This window comes from Rhinatrema bivittatum, chromosome 5 (genome assembly GCF_901001135.1).
Source record: "Rhinatrema bivittatum chromosome 5, aRhiBiv1.1, whole genome shotgun sequence".
Taxonomy (NCBI): Eukaryota; Metazoa; Chordata; class Amphibia; order Gymnophiona; family Rhinatrematidae; genus Rhinatrema; species Rhinatrema bivittatum.
Genome location: NC_042619.1, coordinates 66,692,430 through 66,705,455, shown reverse-complemented (window position 1 = coordinate 66,705,455; position 13,026 = coordinate 66,692,430). Strand labels below are relative to the sequence as shown.

General features: G+C 47.3%; 1 protein-coding gene across 1 annotated transcript in view; it reads right to left on the bottom strand.

Moving 5' to 3' along the window:
• The window catches only part of DYNC2H1 (dynein cytoplasmic 2 heavy chain 1), a 1,848,033-nt gene that overhangs the window by 998,169 nt on the left and 836,838 nt on the right, over window positions 1–13,026 (bottom strand). The gene's annotated exons all lie outside the window — the stretch shown is intronic.

The window sequence follows — 13,026 nt, the reverse complement described above, 5'->3', positions numbered from 1 at the left end:
TGCATACAGTGATAGACAGTCTTTGGTCAGGGGCGAAGGCATCGTGGTTGATCAATCGCCTGGAGACGAGGGTGGTGTTCAGAGCCCTGGAGGTGTTCCTGCCTTTGGTCCAGGGACACATGGTCCAAGGACGCATGGTTCGAGTGTTTTCAGACAATGCGACAATGGTGGCATACATCAGCCGGCAAGGAGGGACCAAAAGTGCTGCGGTGGCTCGGGAGACGCAGCTGTTGCTTATGTGAGCGGAACGCCATCTCGAGGGGATTGCAGCCTCCTCGTCACAGGACTGGACAACATGCAGATGGATTTCCTCAGCAGGCAGCAGCTAGTTCCAGAAGCCTGGAATTCACATTTGTGCCATATTGGGTGTTCCCCAGTTGGACTTCATGGCGACGTGGGCCAATGTAAAGACATCAAGGTTTTTCAGTCGCAGGAGGGAGCCCAGTTCAGAGGGGTTAGATGATCTAGTGCAGTGGTTCTCAACCAGTGTGTCGTGACACACCAGTGTATCGCCAAGCACCGGCAGGTGTGTCGTAGCTTCCCCACTTGTTCTTCCCTTCTCCCCAGGTGGACTGGGTGATGCAGTTGATAGGGGAGTGCCACTGCCGGAGGCCGGGACGGCGGCAGCTGAAGAGAGGAGAGACACTGAGCGCCACCGTAGGAGGACAGGCCGGCAGTGGCTGAAGTGCAGAGAGACTGTGCGCGCTGCTACCGGAGGCCGGGAGGCAGTGACTGAAGTGCAGAGATCATGCACGCTGCTGCCGGAGGCCGAGCCGGAGGGCCGAAGAGCGGAGAGAAGCTGAGCGCCGCCGTCGGAGAACAAGCCGTGGGCGGCTGAAGTGCATAGAGACGCTGTGAGGCGCCGCCGGAGTTCGTGCCGACAGCGGCTGAAGTGCATAGAGACGCTGTGAGGCGCCGCCGGAGACTGGGCCGGCAGCAGCTGAAGTGCGGAGAGACCATGCGTGCTTGCACCGGAGGCCGGGCCGACGGGCCGAAGAGCAGAGGGACGCTGAGCGCTGCCGTTTAAGGACAAGCTGGCGGTGGCTGAAGAGCGGAGTCCAGGCTTATTGGGCCAAGCAATAAGAAGAGGCTCCACATGAGCGTATGTGTGTGAGTGGCAGCTTTGTAGAAATATGGGAGTAAGAGCATTTGTGTGTGATTAAGAGCTTGTATAAGTGAGAGAGCATGTGTGTGATTTAGAGAGATCATGGTTGGAGCTGGTGTGTTTCTGTGAGAGAGAGACAGACTGGTCAGGGAGGTGACTGGTGTGTGTGTGTGTGTGTGAGACAAGACACTGGTCAGGGAGGTGACTGGTGTATGTGTATATGTGAGACAGAGACTGGTCAGGGAGGTTACTGGTGTGTGGGTATATGTGAGACAGACTGGTCAGGGAGATGACTGGTGTGTGTATATATGTGAGACAGACTGGTCAGGGAGATGACTGGTGTGGTGTGTGCGAGAGAGACAGAGATTGGTCAGGGAGGTGACTGGTGTGTGTGTGTGTGTGTGTGAAAGACAGACTGGTCAGGGAGGTGACTGGTGTGTGTGTGTGTGTGTGTGTGTGTGCGTGTGTGAGAGAGAGAGAGAGACAGACTGGTCAGGGACATGACTGGTGTGTGTGAGACAGACACTGGCCAGGGATGTGACTGGTGTGTGTGTATGTGAGACAGAGACTGGTCAGCGAGGTGACTGGTGTCTGTGTGAGTCAGAATGGTCAGCGAGGTGACTGGTGTGTGTGTGTGTGTGTGTGTGTGTGTGAGAGAGAGACAGAGACTGGTTAGGATGAGTGCCTGACCAGAGTGTGTGAGACAGAGACTGGTGAAGGAGGTGACTGGTGTGTACGTGTGAGAGACAGAGACTGATTAGGGAGGTTACTGGTCTGTGTGAGACAGACTGTGTATGAGTGACTGTTTGTGGGCCCTAAGGAAGAGGACCTTGAGGACAGAGCTTCAGCAGCCATTGCTGCTTCTGGTGAGTGCTATTGGCTTGCAAGGGAAAGGAGTAGGAGAGTTGCTGGAGAGGGTAAGTAAAGGTGGCTTTTAAAGTTTATTTTTCTTGATTGACTGCCATTTTAATTATTGGGTATTTTGTGATGTGTCTGCAGTTTTGAAATATTTTATTGATATTTTGACAATTTTTAATAATTTTTATGTTTTTAATTGGTGGAGTTATTCTGTTCATCAGCTGTTTTGTAACATTTATTAGTATAGTTTTACAATTATTTCTGTGTGGGGATCTATAGTAGCTTGGCTTGTTCTGTTTTCCTAATAGGAGGTGTATTATATTTAGGGCCTGGTTAAATATTTATAGTGTTGCCTTTTCATACGTAGGGTTTTTACTGTTTGAGTGTGTTCTATAATACAGATGTAACTTTGTGCGGGTTAGTTTGTGTGCATTATTGCAGATCCTGGGACTGTGTTAGGTGCTATATTTCTCTTTCCATTTCTCCAGGTTTGCACTGCATGCAGAGTGGTTGTTTTAGTTTCCCATTCCACTTTGTCTTCATTTTTATCATTTGTGGTGAAGGTCAGTTCTGAGTGTGTGACCGAGGTGAGGTATTTTACTAGCATGTAGGCATTTGTATAAATCTTATTTGTTGTATTTTCTTAATAGGACATGCATTAGTGGTAAATTACTCTCTTTTCATAAGAGGGATATTGTGCCTGCAAGTAAAGGGAGTTTGTTTTGCTTTTACTGAGATGACACAAAAGCCTTCACTGTTATGAATTGCGGTAGCGGCAAACCGCGATCGGAAGCCGTCCCTTACCTGCGCGGCAGACCGCCGCGTCCCCGATGATGGGGTGCTGTTTCGAGGGCTCGGGCCCGCGGTTCGCTCCGCGCAACATAGCTGTGGCGTCATCTCCCTCCCGGGTAGCTAGCTCCGCCCCCTCCAGGGGCTTACTTGGCAGCAGTGGATTCGCTGCAGGAGTCCTTCCTGCGCCGGGATTGGCTCTCCTCTGGTGTGTCAGCTGGTGGGAACTATTTAAAGGCAAGGCCTGCACCTCAGACCTTGCCTTGACTTCTTCTTGGCTCCTGGTTTGTTCCTGAGTTGGTTCCTGCGTCTGATCCTCCGTGTTGACTCCTGACTGGCTGCGGTGTGTCTTCTGGTTCTCGATCCCTGACTGGCTACGGTGTATTCTCTGGCTCTCGACCCCTGGACCAGCTGTGGTGTACTCTCTGGCTCTCGACCCCTGGACCGGCTGCGGCGTACCCTCTGGCTCTCGACTCCTGGACCGGCTGTGAAGAATCCTTGGCTCTCGACCTCAGGACCGGCTTTGGAGTTCCTTAGGCTCTGTTTGCCTGAACTATTCTTATCTCTGATTTCACGACCTGCTGGAGGCGCCAGCTCAGCTTTACCTTCCACGACCCATTGGAGACGTTCCGGATCTCACGACCTGCTGGAGGCGCCAGCTCAGCTTTATCTTCCACGACCCATCAGAAACGTCTCGGATCCTACGACCAGCAGGAGGCGTCAGCTATCTGGACCACACGACCTGCAGGAGGCGCCTGCATCCAGATTTCCTGTTCTTCCATCTCCTGAGAGTCCCAGACGTGGCCTCGCCTTCCAGCAACCGGACGTACGTTCTTCGCTAGACCAAGGGTTCACACCCCGAAGCAGAACAGAAGTCAAGGCCATGGACCCGGCAGAGGCCTCGGCACTACGAGCAATTCCTGGTCTGGCACAGAAAATAGTCGAACAGCAGAACATGTTGGAATCCATGGCCGCCTCCACTGAACGACTTAACGTCCGGTTAGATGATGTGGTTACGACGCATTCTAACCCGCCCACAGTCAGTTCACTGACCACACCTGCTATGTCAATTCCACAAGGTGTTCCTCGTCCGGTTATACCTTTACCTGTTCCACCTCGGTATGCTGGAGATCCGCGTTTATGCTTGGGATTTCTTGATCAATGCGATATGCATTTCCGTCTACAGTCCTCACTCTTTCTGGATGATATAACTAGAACTACCTACATTTTGTCTTTGTTAGATGGCAAAGCACTAGCATGGGGGTCTGCGTTATGGCAGCACGCTGATCCAGTATTACAGGACTTTCCTCGTTTCCTGGAATTGTTCCAGTCAGTGTTTGAAGAACCAGGGAAAAAAGCAGCCGCAGGGTCCACTCTTCTGCACTTGCGACAAGGAGGACAAGCTCTCATGGACTACGATATTGAATTTCGGACTTTGGCGACGGAACTCCAGTGGGAAGAATCAACCCTCCGAACGATTTATCTGGAAGGTCTATCTCCTAAAATCAAAGATGAACTGGCGGCCAGGGAACTCCCAACTTCTCTAACCTCCCTTATCGAGTTAGCCACCAGAATTGACCGGCAACTTCAAGAAAGAGCTCGGGAAAATCTAGGAGCTAGAAGATGCCTGACCACCTCCTATGCTCCATCTCTTCCTCCCACGAACACCCGAGAAGTGTCTTCTACAGAAACAACCACTGAGGAACCCATGCAACTTGGCAGAGATCCTTTGTCTCCTGCTGAACGTCAGAGAAGACGTAGAGAAGGTCTTTGTTTGTATTGTGGAGGTTCTGGCCATCGTATTGCAAGCTGCCCAATTCATCCGAGAAACTCCAGAGCCTAGGGTCCATGGGGGGAGTAACCCTATGTCTTACATCTCCAGCTCCCCCACTCAAGTTACCAATCACCCTCTCGATTAATGGACAGGAATTTACCACTTTGGCCTTAGTAGACTCCGGTGCCGGCAGAGAATTCATCCTTCAAGAGATAGTCGACCAATTACGGATTCCTACCCGACCCTGTCCTAAGCCATTAGTCGTTTCGTCTATTCATGGGGATCCATTACCTGGAACCATTACGCATCAGACTAAACTTCTGGATTGTCATATCGCACCGGACCACTCGGAACAGATTACCTTTTACGAACTCAGGAAAGCCATTCATCCAGTGGTTCTTGGCATTCCGTGGCTACAACGTCATAATCCTCAATTTGATTGGACAATTTTAAAACTTACGCAGTGGGGATCCAATTGTGTTGGAGCATGTTTAAACAAGACTTCTCGCACACAGAGTTTCATTTATGCCTCTGGCCTAGGGAAATTACCCTTTCAATATGAACAATTTGCGGATGTATTCTCCAAGGAGGCCGCAGACACCTTACCTCCACATCGGGAGTTTGATTGTGCTATCAATTTGATTCCGGGATCCACGCCACCTCAAGGGAGAACATATCCATTATCCGCGTCAGAGACTTTGGCCACGTCTGAATATATCCAGGACAATTTACAGAAGGGATTCATCCGAAGATCTACCTCCCCGGCGGGAGCTGGATTTTTTTTTGTCAAGAAAAAAGATGGGACGTTACGACCCTGTATTGATTTTAGGAGACTCAACGCTATAACCATCAAGGACAGATACCCGTTACCCCTATTGCGGAATTATTTGATCGGTTACAAGGAGCACAAATTTTTTCTAAACTCGACTTACGTGGAGCATATAATCTAGTCCAGATTTGTGAGGGCGACGAATGGAAGAGGGCTTTTAATACCAGGGACGGACATTACAAATATTTAGTTATGCCGTTCGGCTTAACCAATGCTCCGGCCGTCTTCCAGCACTTCATTAACGAAATCTTCAGAGACTTACTGTATATTTGTGTGGTGGTCTACCTAGACGATATATTAATTTTTTCTAAAGACTTACAAGCTCATCATCAACATGTTATACAGATCTTGCAACGTTTAAGAGAGAATCACTTATATGCTAAATTGGAGAAATGTGTTTTCGAGACTGAATCTTTACCTTTCTTGGGGTATATTATCTCCAAGCAAGGTTTTCAGATGGACCCTGTTAAATTAAAATGTATTCAGAACTGGCCTCAACCTACTGGTCTACGCGCACTTCAAAGGTTCCTCGGATTCGCTAATTATTATCGCAGTTTCATCAAGGATTTTTCCAAGCTAGCTGCACAGCTTACTGCGTTCACACACAACGGAGCTAATGCTAAGATCTGGCCAGTTGAAGCTACAGAGGCATTCCAAACTCTTAAAGATTCCTTTCTACAACAACCTTGTCTTCATCACCCAGATCCCAGACGTCCCTTCATTGTTAAAGTCGATGCTTCCACTGTAGGAGTTGGTGCGGTGTTGAGTCAAATAACAGCTTCAGGTACGTCTCATCCTTTGCTCCTACTTTTCTAGGAAATTCTCGCCGGCCGAGCGCAATTATTCCATTGGCGACCGGGAGTTGCTAGCCATTAAACTCACTTTTGAAGAATGGCGACAGTGGCTGGAAGGGGCTCAGCATATGATCACGGTTTTCACGGACCACAAAAACTTAATCTATTTACAGCAAGCCCAACGTCTGAATCCACGCCAGGACCGCTGGACACTTTTTTTTACCCATCTTGACTTTGAGATTCGATATAGACCCGCCAACAAGAACATTAAGGCTGATGCATTATCGCGATCTTTTGTCAGCGAGGATATCATAGAGCCTATACAGAGCATCATCGATCCTGCTTGTATTATCCTCTCTGCGACTTTCACGGTTCCCGTTGGCAAGACTGTGGTACCTCAGATACTTCGCAACAAGGTATTAAAATGGGGACATGATTCCCAAGTGGCTGGGCATTCCGGACAGAAACGAACACTTGCCCTTCTGCAGCAACACTATTGGTGGTCGGGCATGCGCAAGGACATTCGCGCTTACGTAGATTTTTGTCCTATATGCGCTCAACATAAGAATCCTACAGGGAAGACATGGGGACTGTTACAACCTCTTCGGGTGCCTACTAAACCTTGGTCTCATATTTCAACTGATTTCATTGTCAATCTGCCATCCTCAGAAGGACATACGGTTATATGGGATGTAGTGGATCGATTTTCCAAAATGGCCCATTTTACCCCATTACCCGCCCTCCCATCTGCTCCCCGTTTGGCTCATCTCTTCATGTTACTCATTTTTCGTCTCCATGGTATTCCTCAGCACATTACCACGGACCGTGGATCATAGTTCACAGCTAAATACTGGAGGAGTCTTTGCACTAAATTTCACATTGCTCTGGATTTCACCACTGCTTTTCACCCCCAAGCCAACGGGCAGGCGGAGAGGACCAACCGATCCTTAAAACAATTTTTACGAGCTTATGTTAACTCCCGACAAGATGACTGGGCAGCGTTGCTGCCCTTTGGCAGAATTTTCCCACAACTTCCATACTTGCACTTCTACGGGGGCTTCCCCATTTCAAATTGTTTATGGACAGCAACCCGCTCCACCCATACCACTACCTTTGCCGGTCGCCTCTCCGGCGGCCCAGTGTACAGCCTTACAACTGAAGTGACTATGGAAACATATGCAACAAATGCTACGGAGGGCGGCGAATATTGCCAAGAAATTTGCTGATCGACACAGACATCCTGCACCACGATTCTTTCCAGGAGACAGAGTATGGCTAAGTACCAGACATATTCATTTACGAGTCCCCTCCATGAGATTGGCTCCTCGGTACATTGGTCCATTTCCAGTGATAAGACAATTGGGAACTGTAACTTATCAATTACATCTACCTCCTACACTTCGTATTCATAATTCCTTTCATGTATCTCTTTTGAAGCCCGTACTTCTCACCTGGCCCTCTCGTAAGATGCCTGTTTCTCCGCTGGTAAGGGCTGAAGAAGATACTATTTACCAAGTTCGAGAAGTCCTGGATGTGCGCAAACGAAGTCGTAAATGGGAGTACCTTCTTGCATGGGAAGGTTTTGGACTGGAGGAGAATTCCTGGGAACCAGCTACAAATATCTTGGATAAGGACCTTCTCAAGACTTTCCATACTCGTCATCCCGAGAAACCCAAGCCTTCTAGAGGGAGGCCTAAAGGAGGGGGTACTGTTATGAATTGCAGTAGCGGCAAGCTGCTATCGGAAGCCGTCCCTTACCTGCGCGGCAGACCACCGCGTCCCAGATGATGGGGTGCTGTTTCGAGGGCTCGGGCCCACGGTTCGCGCCGCGCAACATGGCCGCGGCGTCATCTCCCTCCCGGGTCGCTGGCTCCGCCCCCTCCAGGGGCTTACTCGGCAGCAGTGGATTCGCTGCAGGAGTACTTCCTGCGCCGGGATTGGCTCTCCTCTGGTGTGTCAGCTGGTGGGAACTATTTAAAGGCAAGGCCTGCACCTCAGACCTTGCCTTGACTTCTTCTTGGCTCCTGGTTTGTTCCTGAGTTGGTTCCTGCGTCTGATCCTCCGTGTTGACTCCTAAATGGCTGCGGTGTGTCTTCTGGTTCTCGATCCCTGACTGGCTACGGTGTATTCTCTGGCTCTCGACCCCTGGACCGGCTGTGGTGTACTCTCTGGCTCTTGACCCCTGGACCGGCTGCGGCGTACCCTCTGGCTCTCGACTCCTGGACCAGCTGTGAAGAATCCTTGGCTCTCGACCTCAGGACCGGCTTTGGAGTTCCTTAGGCTCTGTTTGCCTGGACTATTCTTATCTCTGATTTCACGACCTGCTGGAGGCGCCAGCTCAGCTTTACCTTCCACGACCCATTGGAGACGTTCCGGATTTCACGACCTGCTGGAGGCGCCAGCTCAGCTTTATCTTCCACGACCCATCGGAAACGTCTCGGATCCTACGACCGGCAGGAGGCGTCAGCTATCTGGACCACACGACCTGCAGGAGGCGCCTGCATCCAGATTTCCTGTCCTTCCATCTCCTGAGAGTCCCAGACGTGGCCTCGCCTTCCAGCGACCGGACGTACGTTCTTCGCTGGACCAAGGGTTCACACCCCGAAGCAGAACATTCACTTAAAGGTCTCTCCCTCAGGGTCAGATTCACGATGATGCGAGATGTCAGACGCCATAACCATTTAATCTTATAAGTTAATCTCACTATTTCCCCGCTAGCTGTATTTTATAATGCATTCAGGCTTTTCAATTCTGCTGTAAATCCAAGTTTGTTGAATGTTTATGTTTATTTATTTTTTGTATATTTATACTCATATTTATAATCATTTAATTTTATTTTAAGTCATTCGCTGCTTTATCTATAAGTTCATACGAAGTTAGCCCTGTTATCTGTACCCTCTTGTTTGATGTAATTTCCAACTTTGGTTCTATGTAAACCGACGTGATATGTACTAGTACAGGAACATCGGTATATAAAAGCCTTAAATAAATAAATAAATAAATAAATGTCATCAGAACCAGAATATCTTATTTTTATATGGTGAGTTGTATGGATAATGCCCTAGTTCTGCTCTGCACCAATTTTGATTACTCCCTTGTTAGATGTAACTTATCCATGTTTTGATGTAAACCGGTGTGATATGACTTTGTCCTGAACGTCGGTATAGTAAAAAGAAGTAAATAAATAAAATAAATAAATAAATTTTGGGGAGGGTCGAGGGGGTTCCTGAGGATGCAGACTGTATTTTTACATTTAGCACCATGATGGTCAAATGTTCAGTGTGTCACGCATTGAGAACCATCTGTCAGGTTCACACACTCTCAAACAGTAACAACCCTACCTATGAAAAGGCAACACTACAAATATTTAACCAGGACCTAAACACCAATACACCTCCTATTAGGAAAACAGAACAAGCCAAGCTACTATAGATCCCCACACAGAAATAATTGTAAAACTATACTAATAAATGTTACAAAACAGCTGTCACGGCCAAAAAAAGGTTGAGAACCACTGCTCTAGTGTGCCCCTGGCCAACCAGGATTGTTGTGTATATGTTTCCTCCATGGCCTCTCATCGGTCACATTCTGCGGCGCACAGAGTTGAATCCAGGGACGGTGGAGCTGGTAACACCACAGTGGCCACGTCCATGGTTCGCGGATCTTGTGCATCTCGCAGTAGGTGGTCCCATCAGGCTGGCTCATCTGCTGTGCTTGCTTCGGCAGGGACCCTGTACTTTCGGATCAGGAGGATCACTTTGGTCTCACAGCTTGGCTTTTAAGAGCTGGTTTGCGGCTGAAAGGCTATTCAGAAATGGTTATTTCCATGCTCCTCCGGGCTCAGAGACCCTCTATGTCTCTGGTTCATGCCAGGGTCTGGAGGGTCTTTGAATCGTGGTGCCTATTTCAGAAAATGGATCCTTTATCTGTGGATGTTCCTCACTTCTTAGCTTTTTTGCAGGAGGGTTTTTGTCTAAGGGTTTGACCTATAGCTCCCTCCGTATTCAGGTATCCACTTTGGATTCCCATAAGGGCAAGATGCGGGGGAGGTCTTTGGCCTCTCATCCTGCTGTGGCTTGTTTCCGGAAGGGAGTCAAGCATTTGCGGCTTCCAGATCAATTGTGTCCAGATTGGAATCTCAATTTGGTTTTGCGGATACTCTGTGGAGCACCTTTTGAGCCTTTGAGAAGAGTGACATTGAAGGACTTGACATTGAAGACAGTGTTTCTGGTAGCCATTTGTTTTGCCAGGTGGATTTTGAAATTGAAGACACTGTCATGCAGATCCTTTTCTGCATATTTTAAATGTCGGGGTCACATTGCGCAGGGTCCCCTTTCTCATGGAAGGTGGTGTCCTCTTTTCATGGGAATCGGACAGTGGAGTTGCCGGCATTTCTAGAGTGGTCTAAGGATTCCCTGAAGGAGAGAGACTTGCATCTTTTGAATGTGGGGTGCACTCGGTTGCGATATTTGGAAGTCATGAATTCCTTTCTCGGTGGCTGAAGGAGACAATTTGCTCTGCTTGCGTTTGTAAGGGTCGTCAGATACCAGTGGCTCTGAAGGCACATTCTATTAGAGCGTGAACATCTTCTTGGATGGAGTGTCAACTGTTTCTCTGCAGGAGGTTTGTCATGCAGCGACATAATCTTCTCTTCACACTTTTACCAAACATTAACGCTTGGATGCGTGGGCACGAGAGGAGGCATTTTTTGGAGAAAGTGTATTTGCGTGCGGGTCTTTCGAGTTCCCTCTCAAAATAGAGGGACTTCGATATATCCCACTTGTCTGGACTGATCCGGGGTATAAACAGGAAAGAAAAATTGTTCTTACCTGCTAAGTTTCATTCCTGAAGTACCACAGATCAGTCCAGAGACATGATCCCATATTTTGAAAGACTTCCTCGCTTATGAATGTTGCTGAGCTGATATGTGATATGCTCAGAATAATAAGAAGTGTACATAGTTTTTAGTTTTGTTTTTTTTCAGGGGGCTCCAAACTTCAAGTATCTGTTCACCCTAGGTTTATTGGGGTTTGTTAAGGTAGACATCTTGGCTTGGGTACAGGTCAATACTGAGGGACTGCAGGTGGCACTTTCGGTTATGTAGCGGTGCCTCAAAGCTTTGTTCTCTGCCTCCATCTGCTGGTAGAGATGCATAAACCCACTTGTCTGGACTAATCCGTGGTACTTCAGGAACGAAAAATAGCAGGTAAGAACCAATTTTCCTTTGTTAAAACTTACATAGGGTTAATTTTCAAAGGGTTTAGGTGCCTAACTCTGAGACTTACAAACCTCAATTGGCCCCTTTGAAAACTGGCTAGGGCTAAGCATCTACATTTAGGGACCTATTTTCACTAGGTACCTAAATATAGGTGCCTAAAAAGTGGGCAGCTACAGGGGCAGAGATAACACAAAGAAAAAAGTTATACACTTACTGGTCGATTTTAAAAGGCTTCCACGCGGCAAAACCGGGAGAAATGCGTGTGACTCGGACCCGCTCGTGCCGCATGGATTTTAAAAGGCACACAGCCAAACATGTAGGAGATAGAGCAGCTTTTAAACTAGAACAAAGGGGAAAGCCGACAGTCGCTCAGCAGCGCATGGTTCGGAGAGAGGTATCTTTAAAGGATACTAATGATGCATTAGAATTAGAGCATCCCGACAGTGAGGTTCCAATAATTAGAAAAGTAGTCCAAGTGACTGTAACTAAAAATTCACCTGAGCTAAAAAAATTCTAACTTATCCCTATCAATTAAAAAGCAGAATGAAAATACAAACAAAAAACAAACTTTGAAATGTTTGTATGCTAATGCCAGAAGTTTAAGAAGTAAGATGGGAGAATTAGAATGTATAGCAGTAAATGATGACATAGACTTAATTGGCATCTCAAAGACATGGTGAAAAGAGGAAAACCAATGGGACACTGCTATACCGGGGTACAAATTATATCGCAATGACAGAGAGGAGCACTCGGGAGGAGGTGTGGAACTTTATGTCCGGGATGGCATAGAGTCCAACAGGATAAACATCCTGCATGAGACTAAATACAAAATTGAATATTTATGGGTAGAAATCCCTTGTGTGTCGGGGAAGACTATAGTGATAGGGGTATACTACCGTCCACCTGGTCAAGATGGTGAGACGGACAGTGAAATGCTAAGAGAAATTAGGGAAGCTAACCAAATTGGTAGTGCAGTAATAATGGGAGACTTCAATTACCCCAATATAGACTGGATAAATGTATCATCGGGTCACGCTAGAGAGATAACGTTCCTGGATGGAATAAATGATAGCTTTATGGAGCAATTGGTTCAGGAACCGAAGAGAGAGGGAGCATTTTTAGATCTAATTCTCAGTGGAGCACAGGACTTGGTGAGAGAGGTAACGGTGGTGGGGCAGCTTGGCAATAGTGATCATAATATGATCAAATTTGATTTAATGACTGGAAAAGGAACAGTGTGCAAATCCAAGGCTCTCGTGCTAAACTTTCAAAAGGGAAACTTTGATAAAATGAGAAAAATTGTTAGAAAAAAACTGAAAGGAGCAGCTACAAAAGTAAAAAATGTCCAAGAGGCATGGTCATTGTTAAAAAATACCATTCTAGAAGCACAGTCCAGATGTATTCCACACATTAAGAAAGATGGAAAGAAGGCAAAACGATTACCGGCATGGTTAAAAGGGGAGGTGAAAGAAGCTATTTTAGCCAAAAGATCTTCATTCAAAAATTGGAAGAAGGATCCAACAGAAGAAAACAGGGTAAAGCATAAACATTGGCAAGTTAAATGTAAGACATTGATAAGACAGGCTAAGAGAGAATTTGAAAAGAAGTTGGCTGTAGAGGCAAAAACTCACAGTAAAAACTTTTTAAAGTATATCTAAA